At 40.4% G+C, this 16,011-nt stretch overlaps 1 protein-coding gene across 1 annotated transcript in view; it reads left to right on the top strand.

The window, feature by feature from the left end:
- LOC123748840 (nephrin) overlaps positions 1–16,011 on the top strand; it is a 224,492-nt gene that overhangs the window by 86,083 nt on the left and 122,398 nt on the right. The window lies entirely within an intron of this gene.

Genomic DNA, 16,011 nt, shown 5'->3' with positions numbered 1-16,011 from the left:
AAAAAACTGGTGGCACGCTTACCCCAAGCGCCGAGTGTCTAAGGAGCAATGGGGACAAAATTGTAGTGGTGATCCAGTTCTCTGTACTTACAGGATTTGGCTGATTTTTTGTGAGTGGCAGCGCCACCTGATTGTGCAACACTGAAGTCAATGTTGGGTTTAGCCTGGGTTGATACGCACGTGTGGTCCCATACCAACTGCCTGCCATTCTTCCAGGGGTTCACTGTGATACCATCTGGGCGACCAATAAGAGCATCAGAGTTACAGAGCGTTAGGTAACGGGGCTCTCTCTCGGCTGGGCATCCAGTTGTGGTGAGGCTCCTCTTGATGATGTCGTTAACTTCACTGTGCCTCGAGTGCCATCCCGCTGTGCTTTGGTAGAGTAGGACATGGTGGCCGTACCTGTTGGCTAACACCTCGTTGCAAATACACCTATATTTGGTGGGGATTAGAGCAGCAAAGCGGAGGGCCACAGCAATTCTGAGGGCGTGTGGTGCGAGGCGTGTGCCAGCTGCCGACATTGGGGTTGCTAACAGGAAATCCCCCTCCATGTGGGGCTGCTACTGCTGTGAGGCGAGCAATGTCGTGTTGTTGCAACACCCAGGCACTCTGCAGCAACTTGGTCTACATTGGGGCCTTCCCAGCTGGATTGCCTGTGGGCTTCTGAGGATAGTGGTTGAGGTGATGGGCCTGCACAATATTATATATATATATATATATATATATATATATATATATATATATATATATATATATATATATATATATATATATATATATGTCGTACCTAGTAGCCAGAACTCACTTTTTGGCCTACTATTCAAGGCCCGATTTGCCTAATAAGCCAAGTTTTCCTGACTTAATATATTTTTTCTAATTTTTTTCTTATGAAATGATAAAGCTACCCATTTCATTATGTATGAGGTCAATTTTTTTTTATTGGAGTTAAAATTAACGTAGATATATGACCGAACCTAACCAACCCTACCTAACCTAACCTAACCTATCTTTATAGGTTAGGTTTGGGTAGGTAGCCGAAAAAGTTAGGTTAGGTTAGGTTAGGTAGGTTAGGTAATCGAAAAACAATTAATTCATGAAAACTTGGCTTATTAGGCAAATCGGGCCTTGAATAGTAGGCCAAAAAGTGAGTTCTGGCTACTAGGTACGACATATATATATATATATATATATATATATATATATATATATATATATATTTATATATATTCAAGCATTCATCTATCCAAGTGTTTATTTAATCACTTTTCATCAATTTGATCTTTACGATTTAGTCACCAAGCTATCCATCCATCGCCTCGTATCGGATCGTTCGCCTGTACAACTATCCATTAATCCCCCTTCAGTCCGCCCATTCATCTTATTTATCCGTTAAAAACTCCGTTCTCCACCCGCGGTAATCTTCCGTGTGGCGGAGTCATACCTTGTCATCGGTTATTGACGTAGGTGCCCCATGGGGGCGGGGGGTTCCTTCCCTCACTCCTCCTCTCATGTATCACCTGTCACCCCTCCCTTCCCTCCCTCTCTACCTTCCCTCCCTCTCCCTGGCATCCCGATGAGGCACTCAATCAGCGCAAAACGAGATGCACTCACCCATCCATCAGCCCATCCACTTAATTCATTAGAAAATCTCTCTTTCTTTCATAAGATAATCTCCTGCGTTTGGAAACCGTCATATATCACTGATTATTTTAGCCCCTTTCTGCCAGCCCGATTTCTGCTAGCTCCCTTCGTCCCTCTCTGTCAGCCCCGTCAAGCATGCCCTCTCTCTCTCTTCGCTAGATCTCTCCTTTCCCGTCAGCCCCCTTCGTATCTGCTTCTCTTTGACTACACTATCTCTCTTCCAGCCTCGTCAGGCAAGCCACCGCCTTACTAGCCACCTTTCTGCTTGCTCGCTACCTGATCCGTCCCTGCCAGCCCCGTCAACCACGTAGGGCTGGCAGGGACCCCCGTCATACACTGGTCCCCGTCTCAACCAGTCGCCTTCCTGCCAACCTCCTCCCACAAAGCAACCTTCTCACTGGTTGAGGTTTACCGTTGCCTCCAGAGTGAGATGAGTCTCTTCATTAATAATTCACTTCAGTATATGTAGTCTAACAGAGCTTTAACCCTGTATATGAATTTACCTGGAGACAGTCCGAGAGTTCTCCTACTCCAAGCCCTGCCTGGAGCCAGACTTGTCTTGTAATATGTAGATAAAAAGTACTGTTGTTGCTTGGAACGGGCAACAGGCCAACATGTCCAATACAAGTATGTTGGACAGAATATAACTTATGGATGCCGCTGAGCATCACAGAAGCACTTGAAGCACTTGTAGTTAAGTGCTCGGTAGGTCAGTCTCCTACATATAGTCTACCGTTTCTCCCCCACTGTTTATGGAGGACAGAGGACACTGTATGTGTACTGGTTAACACCGTATAAACAAATTGCCACGTCTGAGCCTTAATTGAGTTAATTATGCATATCCTAAAGCTTGTGAAAATATATATAGTAATAATTTTTTAGAGAATCTGATACATGACGAATTTTCTAACATTTTAAATATAAACATACCAGTAATTGTGTTTATTCTGTAATTGTTAACTATATGTTCATTTGTTGTTAGGTGTTTTGTTGTTGAGTATTTATTTGTAGCAACTTTAGAATGTATAGTTATTTGTAGCAACTTTAGAATGTATATATATTAATCTTTTTAATGAATTATGAAGTGTTATCAACCATCCAATAAGACTATTTGTAAATACAAATTAATCTTCCAGATATATAATTTAAAAAAAATTTCACACCTAATTCATGCCAGTAAGATAATGATTAAATTTAGAGATATTACATCACTTGCATTTCAGTGTGCTTATTGGTTCACTAAGATAAATATTGTTTGGCGACTTGATTTGTAAAAATTATGTTAAAAATTCTTATAATTAAAAAGATGGGATAGCAAGGAATCAAATAAATAAAAATAAAATATTAATCAGAAGAAAAAAACATTTAAATATTTACTGGGAAGTTTTTGAAAATGTTTCAACTATTTTTATTTTAATCCTAGAAATATGGAAGTGGATAATAATTTTTCTACATTCAGCTTATTGAACATTGTTTTAAAACATATACGCTCATCTTAATATAAAGAACCAGCTAAAGGCTTAAAGCTAACGCAAATAAAAGGTCCCAAAAACAGAAAAGGAACAAAATAAATTACCTTAAATTACCATTCAGACCAGACCACAACAGACAACAGTTTTATGAATGTCTGGTCCACACTCGATATTATCTGACAATATGATACCCATTATATGTTAACGTTATCATGGAATTTCTTAAGAATGTATGGAAGCTAACTTTAGAAATCTATTTAATACTAGCTGTACCCGGCCACGCGTTGCTGTGGCTCAGCAACGCATGTGCCTTGCTTAGACACAGCAACCTTCCCCTGTCTCCCAGTCCTCCCTATCATTCCTAACTCCCCCGTCCCCTCGTCCTCCCGACCATCCCCCACTCCCCTGTCCCCTCGTCCTCACCATCCCTAACTACCCCGTTCCTTCGTCCTCCCAACCATTACTCCCTCCCCCTCTCCTGTCCCCTTGTCCATCCCTTCCCCCACACCACCATCCCCCACTCCCATCCCTTCCTCCTCCCCACCATTCCCCACTCCCTCGTCCAATACATTCCCAAATGATTTGATGTTCCCATCAGAAAATTGGGAACATCAAATGATCTGATGTTCCCATCACTGAAATATAAGAAAAACAGTTAAAAAAGCGAAATGAAAAAATGAAAAACAACAAAATAAACTATACTAACGAAATGAACGGTATGGTAAACAACACAGCTCAATTCCCACGCAATGTCACACAAAATAATTAAATCAAATTGAAAATAAATCGAAATCTATGAAAATTCAATTTATTAATGAAATCGGAAACATTGAAATGAAATCGTAACATATTTAGTATTGCGTGTGATGCTCGTACGTCCAACGGATGGCTCTGTTAAAAAAAAAAAACATGTTTTTTTCCCGTCACAAACGTGACCTCTATATAGTATGCATTTAAAAACCCATTCGGATGGGAATGGAACGTTGTGGGAAAATTTCGAAGTAATCGGTGAAGAACTTTCAAAGATTAGCGATTTTGAACAAACGAACATTTACATTTATATTTATATAGATTTGGAGTAAGGCAGAACTGCTGACAATAGCAAGTCATAATCCTTAAGATATTACTACTTCCTTTAATCTTTACCAATTACCTTAGTTTGTTTGGAGACATGTGTGGAGATACGTGAATGCAGGTGTGAATATAACTGCTAGTGTAATGTAATGTAAAATTAATGTAGTTTCAGGTGTAGTATCAGAATGTGCAGAAATTGCATTTGGAAACACGTAAACTTGCATTATAAACCCAACTTGTGGGCCTTCCTCGGGGAAATTAGTTACAATGTCAAGTTAGACCAGTGTAATGTAACTAGACATTTTTTGGTCAGTTGCTTACTGTATAAAAACTAGACCATTTATTTTTTTAAACTGATACATTTACCAGAACTGTACAGTAGCCAGCACACTACTGGACCATATAAGTGATACATATCCGTACCAAACAAGTACAGTATAGGTGTATAAACCTTTGTCTGATGAACTTATATAAATTTGTACTCAAGGTTTACAAAAGCAAATTGTAAAAAAGTGAGGAAAAAGTGTTGCTCATGTAAAATTTATTAGCCAAAACAATATTTTTTTTGGGGGTAGATGGTGCAGGGTTTGTTGTATAAAATCCTCCACATAAGAATAAATGAAAATGTGTAAAGTCTTTTTATGCTTGCGAGGCAGCTGCTAAATATGCCAAACTAACCATTCAAATATGTATATATTTATGTAGATATATTCAAATAAGTATATATATATATATATATATATATATATATATATATATATATATATATATATATATATATATATATATATATATATATATATATATATATATATGTCGTACCTAGTAGCCAGAACTCACTTCTCAGCCTACTATGCAAGGCCCGATTTGCCTAATAAGCCAAGTTTTCCTGAATTAATATATTTTCTATAATTTTTTTCTTATGAAATGATAAAGCTGCCCTTTCCACTATGTATGAGGTCAATTTTTTTTTATTGGAGTTAAAATTAGCGTAGATATATGACCGAACCTAACCAACCCTACCTAACCTAACCTAACCTATCTTTATAGGTAAGGTTAGGTTAGGTAGCCAAAAAAAGCTAGGTTAGGTTAGGTTAGGTAGGTTAGGTAGACGAAAAAACATTAATTCATGAAAACTTGTCTTATTAGGCAAATCGGGCCTTGCATAGTAGGCTGAGAAGTGAGTTCTGGCTACTAGGTACGACATATATATATATATATATATATATATATATATATATGTCGTACCTAGTAGCCAGAATGCACTTCTCGGCCTACTATTCAAGGCCCGATTTGCCTAATAAGCCAAGTTTTCATGAATTAATTGTTTTTCGACTACCTAACCTACCTAACCTAACCTAACCTAACTTTTTCGGCTACCTAACAAAACCTAACATATAGAGATAGGTTAGGTTAGGTTAGGTAGGGTTGGTTAGGTTCGGTCATATATCTACGTTAGTTTTAACTCCAATAAAAAAAAAATTGACCTCATACATAATGAAATGGGTAGCTTTATCATTTCGTAAGAAAAAAATTAGAGAAAATATATTAATTCAGGAAAACTTGGCTTATTGGGCAAATCGGGCCTTGCATAGTAGGCTGAGAGGTGCGTTCTGGCTACTAGGTACGACATATATATATATATATATATATATATATATATATATATATATATATATATATATATATATATATATATATATATATATATATAACATGCGTTTGTAACAATGAACTCATCCGGGCCTCTATCCATACATACACTCTTCAAACTATCACATTGTGTGTCCTCTCGAGGCACTCGCCTGGGTGCTGGTGAAGGATTACTGGAGCTGTGATCCACTCTGGGGCGGGTCCTTCCAGTGTTGGTGTGTAGGTGGGATGGTGGGGTGTGTGCTGGCCTTTATTTGTCCTGTCTCACTCAGGGAGGAAGGGAAATGGGAGGGCAGGTAAGTGGGAGGGAGGTTTAATAAGTGGGAGGGAGGCTGGGATGTGTAGTTTGAGTGAGGGAGAGGTAAGAGTTGAGTCTGTCATCTTTGGTTCATTCTCTCTCTTTGTCTCTCATTCTCTCCTCCAAATTTTCCTCTCATAACTCCCTTCCCCTCTCTCTCCCTCCTTCCTCATCTCTAGCCTTCATCTCTATGTCTCCATTTCTCTCGCATATATTACAGACGTAAATTAAATATATTTATATAGACTAACAATTTGCCCCTTTGTAACTCACTAACAGCTCGCCTCTTTGTAACTCACTGGGATCTCCAATTAACGAAGAGTGGAAGTGAAGCACCTAGGTCTTCACCCCCTTTCCCCCACCAGCCCCGTCCCCACCTTCACTACTTGCAGCGTGCAGCAAGTAACAGTTTATTTTCACATTATTTACTCGCAAATTAAATCAGTGTTCCCTGATAGGTGTGTGTACGAAGCAGGGGCGGCAGCATCCTCCCACACACCACGGGAGATGATTAACGATGCTGCATATCCTGATTATGTCCGGTCTGCTGGTTGGCTAGGGAGTGTTTTGAGCGGATCTTTCTAAAGAGACTCGGTTATTTTGACTCGTGTGGGTTATATTTAAGGCTCGTATATCACCAGTGTTTACAAAATAAAATCAGCACGTCAGTGCTGCCACCTTTCCTTGGCGCCATGGATTAGATGCTTCCTTTTGGCACCCTTGTTATTGACCTGATGACGCCTGTCTCATTGACCTCTGCTAACAACTTTCTTATTGACATCGATCGACCTTGACCTTTCCCAGCGAAATCCATAGCTTGCCTAGTTTTGACAATTAATGTATTCCCGGTTAATGAATTTGTTAAGCGGCTGTGACGCCAACATTGTATACTGCGATTGGTTTACAGACAGTAATTAGTTTAAATACAGAGATTGGTTTATAAACAGGAATTGGTTTACCTGATATGGCGATTAGTTTTAAGTCTGTTAACATCCTTCTCCTAGGTGAGAACTATTGACATTATTGTTTCATGCATTTGAGTGTGTGTGTGTGTGGGGGGGGGTAGTGTGTGTGTGTGGGGGGGGGGTAGTGTGTGTGTGGGGGGGTTAGGGGGGGTAGTGTGTGTGTGTGTGGGGGGGTAGTGTGTGTGTGTGGGGGGGTAGTGTGTGTGTGGGGGGGGGGGGTAGTGTGTGTGTGTGTGTGTGGGGGGGGGTAGTGTGTGTGTGGGGGGGTTAGGGGGGGTAGTGTGTGTGTGTGGGGGGGGGTTAGGGGGGGTAGTGTGTGTGTGTGGGGGGGGGGTAGTGTGTGTGTGTGGGGGGGGTAGTGTGTATGTGGGGGGGGGGGGTAGTGTGTGTGTGTAGGGGGGGGGCTAGTGTGTGTGTGAGGGGGGGTAGTGTGTGTGTGGGGGGGGGGAGAAGGGGTAGTGTGTGTGTGTGGGGGGAGGGAATAGTGTGTGTGTGGGGGGGATGGGGTAATGTGTGTGTGAGTGGGGGGGGTTAGTGTGTGTGTGTGTGTGTGTGTGTGTGTGTGTGTGTGTGGGTGTGGGTGGGTGGGTATGTGGTGTGTGATGTGTATGTGTGGTGTACATGCCTATATATCAGAGAATCATGGGGCAAATATTAGCTCCCAAACCCAACTCTCCAGAAGCCAGTCGCCCGTTGCACTGCCTCCAGACTGGATCTTACCGATCCTGAAATACAGTGCATTTTGTCAATATTAATCAGGATCTCGGTTGGTGTGATCATTTCGCCCATGATTAATTTATCTTCCAGCTTAGTGAGGTTCAACTTCTCCACCTCATCCTCACAGCTAAGTCTTTTGAATTCAGAGATCAGTCTAGCAGCAAACTTTGGAGATAATATCCAGTTTCTCTCAATTGATGTTTTTCTTGTATATATTTTTCACTGCGGCTAGGCATTTTCCCCTGAGGCTACGTCATGCGCAACTTAACTAACAGTATTAAACGTTTTTAAACGATTCTATGGCCTGGTTCCCGAAGATTAAACAAATGGTCTCCAGCCTCTTGCATTCCTACGATATCATAATGTTGTCCAGAAGCAAACTGCATCAGTTTCCTTGTCAGACACGAGGAGCCAGGGCAGGCAAACAGCCTAATATCTCGGGATATTTTCATCAGGAGTAAACTCACAAGAGGCGATACGGCAGCTTTAACTCAAATAATGTGTGAGTAACAGCAAACTATGGAGATAACGTAGAGCAAATATATATATATATATATATATATATATATATATATATATATATATATATATATATATATATATATATATATATATATATATATAAAAGGAAGGGGGTGGTAGGAGAAAAGCACACAGAAACTGTATTGGAGGGGATCTAAACATTCCCTCTAATGCGTTATGCGTGGTTTCCTCCGAGGCTATGGGTCCCCCTTCTTCCAGCTAGAGGTGGTACTCCCTTCCATCCTATTTATATATATATATATATATATATATATATATATATATATATATATATATATATATATATATATATATATATATATATATATATATATATATATATATATGCAATTGACGATCACAAAACACTGATCATTTTTATGCGGAAAACCCACAGAGAAATGTGAGATACAGAATGCACTAGACGTTTGAGCAGTTCTAATACTATAAGTATGTTGTGACAACCGCAATTGTAAGGACTTTCCTTGCAATTGTGTACCTTGGAAAACAGGAAAGTCTGAAAGTCCTTCAACAGTGTCACCCATCAACAGTGTCACCCTTCAACAATGACACCCTTCAACAATGTCACCCTTCAACAGTGTTATCCTTCAACTGTGTCACCCTTCAACAATGTCACCCTTCGACTGTGTCACCCTTCAACAATGTCACCCTTCAACTGTGTCACCCTTCAACAATGTCACCCTTCAACAGTGTCACCCTTCAACAGTATCACCCTTCAACAATGTCACCCTTCAACAGTGTCACCCTGCAACAATGTCACCCTTCCACAGTCTCACCTTTCAACAATGTCACCCTTCAACAGTGTCACCCTGCAACAATGTCACCCTTCAACAGTCTCACCTTTCAACAATGTCACCCTTCAACAGTGCTACCCTACATTAGTGTCACCCTTCAACAGTGTCACCCTTCAACAGTGTCACCTTTCGACAGTGTCACCCTACAACTGTGTCACCCTTCAACAGTGTCACCCTACATTAGTGCCACAATTCAACAGTGTCACCCTACAACAGTGTCACCCTACAACAGTGTCACCCTTTAACAGTGTCACCCTTCAACAGTCTCACCTTTCAACAATGTCACCCTTCAACAGTGCCACCCTACATTAGTGTCACCCTTCAACAGTGTCACCTTTCGACAGTGTCACCCTACAACTGTGTCACCCTTCAACAGTGTCACCCTACAATAGTGCCACGATTCAACAGTGTCACCCTACAACAGTGTCACCCTACAACAGTGTCACCCTTTAACAGTGTCACCCTTCAACAGTGTCACCCTACATTAGTGACACGATTCAACGGTGTCACCCTACATTTGTGTCACCATTCAACAGTGTCATCATACATTAGTGTCACCCATCAACAGTGTCACCCTTCATTAGTGTCACCCTTCAATAGTGCCTCCCTACATTAGTCCCACCCTACATTAGGGCCACCCTACATTAGTGCCACCATTCGTCACTGTCACCCTTCAACAGTGTCACCCTACATTAGTGCCACCATTCATCACTGTCACCCTACTCCAATATTTAGAATGTTTATTTAAAATGTTCGGAACTCGTTATCGTCCACAGTAGTAAATTATGAGCCAAGATACAAACATTCCAAAAGCCTTTATCTCATGTTATAACCCGCCACACTAGTCATAATCAGTTCAAGCAATCGCCGCTCTATTATCGCCTCTCCTAAAGTAGTTAACCTAGCACGTTTTTTTTTTCGTTGGGTGTTGGGAAAGCCTTCGTGTACCCGGCCCGACTTCATTAACTTCGTGAACCATATACTAGCCGGAAACCCATAAATTTACATGAATTTACCTGAGGGCCGCTAATACTCTAGTGGCCTCGACGAGGACAGGAAGCCGACAGCTGGTCAAATGTCCCTCCATTTGATCTGAAAGTAACCCGTTCACCATTCACAGCTGTCATAAATTATTACAGTGATATTTCTTTCTCGCACTGGTGCTACTCGCTAGAAATTCAGTGATTGAATTTTGTATTGTCACATAAATCCCTCAGGCGAGCCCTCTAACTGTATGATACGTGACAAACACACACAAACACATTCTGCTTCGCCTGTGCCCAAACATAAGCATATTAATGGTCATTTTCACTGGGCAAGCACGGGACAAAAACACAATTGGAATACATTAAAATTCTTATTGAGATCGTACCCCATTGCCGTAAATGTGTTAATCTTTTTATTCAGAATATGATAACAGTATCATTGACACACAGTAACGAGCGCTTAATTGCATACAATCAGTTAAGCATAATTAAATTAATTGATGAAGGAGAAGCAAATATAACGATTGTAATAGAAAACTTTGTCATGATTGTAATAATATTACAATCATCACACACGAGAAACTTTCAGAGATAGACAATAATGCAACGGTAAAGGTCAAAATCACTCAAAGGTCAATATATGCAAATACTTTGCTAAGGACATTTGCAGATATACACAATGAAAATTAAAGAGAAAAAAATACATTTCATCAAAAGCAGTTACATATATTTAAAATCATGGCTTTCATTAGAATAATTTACTGATATTTTTACCAATAAATGCGTAATACCTCACAAAGCGAGAGGAAGTGCTACGATCAACGACCCCCAGAGAAACTATTTAGACTTAATACACAACTCCTTAACGTTTAAGAAGAAAATATGAAGCATATTTTTTGATTCAGAACGGAGACACAGTTGGAGAAACTGAAGTACACGACGGTATCGTATCAGCCACAACAGCTGCTGCATACTAAATGTATTCAAACTCTACCGTAGAATGACTTAGTCAGACAGGAGAGGGGGAAGGTTGAGAGGATTGTGCAATGTTAGATTGTAAAAAAAGCCTTTGTTGTCACTCTCCCATATAAGAGGCTCCTGTGCCAAGAGAAGGACCATGCCAAAGTAATAGGTAGATATCTAAACTGGATGGGAAGGTGTCTAATGGGGGAAAAAGTGAGCAAAAGAATGACATGAAAATATAAAATCGAATAATGTCATTCGTGGAATCTGTCGGAACTGATTAGTAGCGGTTGATTTAATGCTGAATATTAGTGAGAAATTGCGATACTGACGGTATATAATTGAAGAGGAGCCCAGTGAGGCCAGTGGACAGGACAGGTTGCAATGAGGTAGTGTGCAGTTGCAGGAGACTCTCGTTTTGTGCTTTGTAACAGCGTTACAAAGCGTTACAGCGTTGTATTATTATTATTAGTATTATTTATATGTATATTAATATTGCCCTCTTTATTAGTAGCTGTTGATGGGGGGGGGGGGGGGGGAATCGAGGGGATTCTAATACTCATATTTTTCCAAGTTTTGAAAAAAAAAGTTGTCAGCCCGCCATATTCCATCACAGGGAAAGGATCCTCTGTTTATATAACCCGATAAGTACACACCATTTCTCATTGTATTTACACTGAGAGCTTTAGTCCTTGACTAGTTAAATAAAAGGGCGGTAGGAGAAGACATGCATGACCATATGTAGGCGTCCACAAGATTTCCGTGATTGCCTTTTATATTCCACTCTGTGGCATACTTCTTTATAAACTTCTCCACTACCTCCTTCCAATTTCAAGACTCACTTGTTCAATTACTCACACTCACTCCAACTCGCCCGTTCACACACCTAGCCACTCGCGCACTCTGGGTAAGGGCTAAGGGGGAACACTCTCGCTGTATATAATAACGTTGTCGGGTCCCCTCGTGACCATCACTCCCCTCACCATGGCCAATATTGCTCCATACATCACCTGGTTCCTGCAAATTCAAATTCCAAATTCAGATGCAAAATTGAAGACTAAAAAATTATAATGTTTAATTAGAATTCAAATTTTAGAATTCAGCTAAAAATGCAGCCAATATAAAAAAGCTAAATTCAATGTTTATATATGAAGGTAATAAATATTTAATTAGTACAATTGTTAAAGAAACTCTGAAATATAATTTAGACCCATGGGCATGGTAGCTACCCACTTACCCACCCAAGTCGGGGTTTTTACTTTAAAAAACCCCGGGAGGGGTTAAAAAAAGCACATTTTTGGCTTTAATATGGGTCAACTATATTATTTCTATGTAACTCTAACTAGCATTTTATATCTGTTGATTAAAAATACTTAAACCAACTCGCTCCATACCAGACTGATTAGGTTTTAAGAAAACCTTTTTTTTTTAGGCCAACCCAGCCCTCAGCCCATGGAGGTGAGCCCTAAACTCAAGAAATTTTATTTTTGATCCCCAAGCCCATGGAGATCAAATTAAATTTTGCTTTTAAGAATACACTACAAAAAATATACTTATTGTATTTTTAGGGAATCTGCAATATAATTGTGTGTTACAATTAAAATTTTCTGATGTTAAACTTTCTACAACAACACTTAATTAGTCTATCAAGATTGTTTACATTATGCGTTATCAAATCCTGTGCCAGGTTCCGTCTTGCTTTTGTTTTGCACTCGCGTGCGTGTGTGTGTGTGTGTGTGTGTGTGTGTGTGTGTGTGTGTGTGTGTGTGTGTGTGTGTGTGTGTGTGTGTGTGTGTGTACTCACCTATTTGTGCTTGCGGCGATTGAGCTTTGGCTCTTTGGTCCCGCCTCTCAACTGTCAATCAACTGATGTACAGATTCCTGAGCCTACTGGGCTCTTTCATATCTACATTTAAAACTGTGTATAGAGTCAGCCTCCACCACATCACTGCCTAATGTATTCCATCTGTTTACTACTCTGACACTGAAAAAGTGTGTGTGTGTGTGTGTGTGTGTGTGTGTGTGTGTACTCACCTAATTGTACTCGTGTGTGTGTGTGTGTGTGTGTGTGTGTTTGTGTGTGTGTATGTGTGTGTGTGTGTGTGTGTGTGTGTGTGTTTGTGTGTGTGTTTGTGTGTGTGTGTGTATGTGTGTGTGTGTGTTTATGTACATATTGACGTGTACACTCCTGTTTGCCCAGTGCGTGTTTACGTATGTATACTTGTACCCTCCCCGGTGTGCGTGTGGCCGTGCCAGCGTCAGTGTGTGTGCGTGGCCAGGGTTTGGCCCGGAGTCGTGAAGGCAGCACAAGAGCGGAGCACGGTGATGGACGAGCCCCCTGGAGGCACCCACACCAACCTCGGAATACAAATTGTAGCAAAATATTTATATGAAATAACGGCACAGCATGACAAATAGTCACAACGGAATACAACAGCAACAACGGAATTCAACATCAGCAACAACGGAATTCAACATCAGCAACAACGGAATGCAACAGCAAGATCAGCACAGTAGTCACAACAGAATAACGCTAAGAACACTTTCATTAGTCACACATCACGCCCGTGACAACAGCATCACACAAAACGCTCCACATTAATAATATATAACACTGTTTACTCTGAATCTTCACTTAATATGAACACAACAAATAATATTTGCTCATAGAAAGTGCAAATATTTACATTTATTTAGAACATAATCTCCCATTAATTAGTTTCATCCAGGAATAACGTATTATACACAGCGCAAAGGATAGGATCGCGTAAGCTTAGGATGGATATATATATATATATATATATATATATATATATATATATATATATATATATATATATATATATATATATATATATATATATATATATATCGACATCAGCCTCGCTGATGTCGAGTCTCCTGCTATCGCTGGATCTATCGATGATTTCTGTGTTGCTTGTTAAGACTTTTCAGGTGATGGTCTGGTTGTGAGAGGAGATTATATGTTCCTTGATGGAGCCCTGTTGTTTGTGCATTGATAATGCACATTGTTTGTGCATTTAGTTCTGAACAATATTCAGGACTAAAGTATACTTTCTGGTTGGTCAGTAAGGTCTTGTGGTGACGATAATGATTTTGGAGGTTTTGGTGGCCTTAATAACCATCCAGAGGTTGATAGGCCTTAATAACCCTCTGGAGGTTAAATGGCCTTAATAACCCTCCAGATGTTGAGAGGCCTTAATAACACTCCAGGAGTTGATAGGCCTTTATAAACCTCCAGAGGTTGATAGGCCTTAATAACCCTCCAGAAGTTGATAGACCTTAATAACCCTCCAGAGGTTGATAGGCCTTAATAACCCTCCAGAGGTTGATAGGCCTTAATAACCCTCCAGAGGTTGATAGGCCTTAATAACCCTCCAGAGGTTGATAGGCCTTAATAACCCTCCAGAGGTTGATAGACTTTAATAACCCTCCAGTGGTTGATAAGCCTTAATATTCTCCAAAGGTTAATAGGCCTTAATAACCCTCTAGAGGTTGATAAGCCTTAATAACCCTCTAGAGGTTGATAATCCTTAATAACCCTCCAGAGGTTGATAGGCCTTAATAACCCTCTAGAGGTTGATAGAGAAGTAATAACCCTCCAAGGGTTGTGGTGGCCTTTACAACCCTCCAGAAGTACATGTGAGCATGGTGTGTAGTCATGGTCTCCCCCAGCGAGGTGTGGAGCCCGTCTGACACCCGGGTCCTGTGCTCACTCGAGTAAGTAAGAGTACATCTAACCCAATTTTAACATCATCAGTAGGCGGAGAAACATGTATTCACACCACATGTATTGAGAAAAAAGAAATTGTATTAAGAAATTGTAATTCACATGTATTGGCGGAGAAACATGTATTCACACCTCTGGTAATATTTCTCAAGGAAGATTTCAGTGTTAAATCACTTTTAAACAAAATCAGAAGTTTTCTCCCCCCGTCCTGAAATGAGTTTAACAACGTTCAAGATGTTAGGGTTGTTAATACCGCTGTTGCTAATATATTTGTGTACTCAGTATGCTGTAATCACTATTATTACAATTCCATAATACTTGGGGTGGACGGTAGAGCGACGGTCTCGCTTAATGCAGGTCGACGTTCAATCCCCGACTGTTCAAGTGGTTGGGCCCCATTCGTTCTCCCTCGTCCCATCCCAAATCCTTATCCTGATCCCTTGCAAGTGCTATATAGTCGTGATGGCTTGGCGCTTTCTCGTGATAAGTCCTTCCTTACATAAGGATATCATGAACACATACAGATTCGAGAAACAAGACAAAATTATTTCCTCAAAAACTGAACGGAAATTAAATCAGGTTATACAGATGAATATTGTATAATGTGTGTATGTTTATACATGTTATGTATATACATTTGGACACGTATAAATGTGTATGTTTCTGTTGTTAACAAGGCGTATATAAGTAATTCATTTGTCTATACACTGTACACAAAAATGCTTGCAACATAGCCACGTTGGTGCCTGCACACGCACATGGACGACCGTTGTAGCGAGGAAATACACGAAAGATATCACACATATCCTCCCTAATGTCGACATAAACACACACGACAAGACAGGCACGCAAATGTTCCCAAAAAAATACTCGCATACACTCACACGCACATGTGGAGTCTTGCAGGAGTATACTCACGCCCACAGTCACACACAAAAGTGCTCCACGCACGCACGCGCGCATGCACGCACTTATTCACATATGCACGCACTCACGCATGCGCACAAAATACAGCGTGTGTGTGTGTGTGTGTGTGTGTGTGTGTGTGTGTATGTGTGTGTGTGTGTGTGTGTGTGTGTGTGTGTGTGTGTGTGTGTGTGTGTGTGTGTGTGTGTGTGTGTGTGGGTGTGTGTGTGTGTGTGTGTGTGTGTGTG

This window comes from Procambarus clarkii, chromosome 27 (genome assembly GCF_040958095.1).
Source record: "Procambarus clarkii isolate CNS0578487 chromosome 27, FALCON_Pclarkii_2.0, whole genome shotgun sequence".
NCBI classification, from domain to species: Eukaryota; Metazoa; Arthropoda; class Malacostraca; order Decapoda; family Cambaridae; genus Procambarus; species Procambarus clarkii.
Note: the sequence above shows the minus strand (reverse complement) of the source record. Positions and strands in the feature narration are given on the sequence as shown.